This window comes from Scyliorhinus torazame, chromosome 14 (assembly GCF_047496885.1).
Source record: "Scyliorhinus torazame isolate Kashiwa2021f chromosome 14, sScyTor2.1, whole genome shotgun sequence".
Lineage (NCBI taxonomy): Eukaryota > Metazoa > Chordata > Chondrichthyes > Carcharhiniformes > Scyliorhinidae > Scyliorhinus > Scyliorhinus torazame.
Genome location: NC_092720.1, coordinates 28,207,652 through 28,209,972, shown reverse-complemented (window position 1 = coordinate 28,209,972; position 2,321 = coordinate 28,207,652).

The following is a 2,321-nucleotide window of genomic DNA, read 5'->3' as shown; positions in this document are numbered from 1 at the left end:
ATTTCTTCACTTTCTTATATGTTCCAGATACCTCCTCCGGTAGTGATGCAAACACTTCACTAGCTCTACCTATCAGCTTTGTTTGAATCAGTAACACCCACCATCCTGTGGCCATTTCATTTGTTTCGCTACCTTCTCAAATGAAATGAAAAAGGCTTCCACTCCCTTCTCATCAAACCTTGGTAATGCTTGGACATATTTAAATCGTTTCCCACCAAGCCTTTGACTATGACGCTCTTTCTCACTATCCTCATCACTATCATCTGTATGTTTCCCTTTACGCCGGCCAATTTTAACTGACTTTCATGTTTCATGGCCATTTTCTGAAGTTCAAACTCCCTCCCTTTATCTTTTTCCCTGATCTGTACCTCCCTTTCTTTTTCTTTTTGTTCTGCCAGGGCTATTCTTTCTTTTCTCCTTTCTTCTCACTCCTTTTCCTCTCTCTCTCTTTCTCTTTCTTTTTCCTCTCTCTCACTCTCGTATTCAAGCCGCTTTAATTCTTTCTCATGTTCCATTTGTTTAATTTGCAATTGAATTTTTGCCATTTCCAATGAGTCAAACTATCTCAGGCAACTTTAAATGCTTAACCACCGCCATAATTACCTCAACTTTTCGCATTTTGTCAGGTAATGTTAACTGCAATGTTCTTGCCAAATCTAACAGTCTGCTTTTCGTTTCTGTCCGTAAAGTACTACGTGTGACATTCTCCACCCCCAAAAACTCCTGAGCCTCTGAAAGAGTTCACAACACTCTCCCCACTTAAACTAAAATACCACACTGGAAAAGCAACAATCCTTCACTGTCTTTGAGTTCACAAAAGCCAATCCAATGGATAGACTTTTATCCCCCTCGAGCCCCCAATTGTTATGGGCGAGGCGTTTTCAGAACCCCAAAATGTATCATGGAGTTCAACCTACCTCTCCCTTCAATACGTTTGCTGCTTTTCCGAGCACAGGTGTTCCCTAGGTGTGGAATTATAATTATGGACACGTGGGTTTTTAAACACAAAACAATGTTTATTCCATGAACTCAACTTAACATCTTAAATAAACATTGGATCTCTTAACACCCCTTACTTCAAAGATAACTCGGAAAATATTGCAATAGTAAATAATTCCTAAAAATGTTCCTTCAAACTTCCAAGAGACGTAACACCTTTAAACAGAATCATATCAGGTTAAAGGCTTTACTATTATGAGTTTAAATCACCCAAATGATCCAGAGATAGTTTTTCATGGCAGATATCCAGCTCACTACAAACACAGACACTTCCCAAGCTCTTTTCAAACTGCAAAACTCTGGAAACACACAGACACACAAGCTGCTTTTTAAACTGAAACTAAAAACCTGCAAAATGGCTGACCTAAAGCCCAGCTCCACCCACTCTCTGACATCACTGTTTTCTTAAAGGTACATTGCTTAAACATCCATGTCTTAAAGGTACTCTCACATGACACTTCACTATTGCTGGGTCAAAACACTGGAGCTCCCTCCATAACAGCACTGTGGGTGTACGTACTCTACGCTACATGGACTGCAGCGGTGCCAGAAGGCAGCTCTCCACCACCTTCACGAGGGTAATTAGGGATGGGCAGTAAATGCTGCCCTACCCTGTGATGCGCACATCCCGTGAATGAATTTTTTAAAAGTGCAAACACTGTTTGTAAAAGCAGAAGAATTAGTTAACTTAAAAAAGATTTGCACCCCTGTTGTTTCAGCAGTTATTGAGTCAACCACCACATTGCTGTGGATCTGGAGTCACATGTAAGCCATCACAGTAAGGACAACAGATTTCCTTCCCTAAAGGGCATTAATGAACCAGATGGATTTTTACAATCACCGACAATGGTTTCTTGACCTATTATTCCAGATTTCTATTGAATTCAAATTTTACCACCTGCCGGGGTGGGATTCGAACCCAGATCCCACAGCATGAGTCTGGGCCTCTAGATTACTCGTGCACCGACAACACCACTGCCTCCCCCATGCAGTCTGTACATTTGGATCCCAGTTTCTCAACCTTGAACCCTTTACTGAACTCACATGTGAAGCAATCTTGTGACAAGGCACGTTCCAAATGCAATTAGACAGTCCACGAAATGCATCTGATTCTCACCGAGTGTGTGTGTGTGTGTGTGTGTGTGTATGTCTGTCTGGCTGTGTGTAGAATCGCCACCCAGACAGTGGCTGATAAAAATTGCACTTCTAGAGTTGCCAATTCTTGTTCCATTACAATAATTAGGGATATTAATTCCGACAAAGAAAGAACCCTCAAGGTCACCAAAGCCATAAATCGCGCCATATCAGCCAAATAATAAACA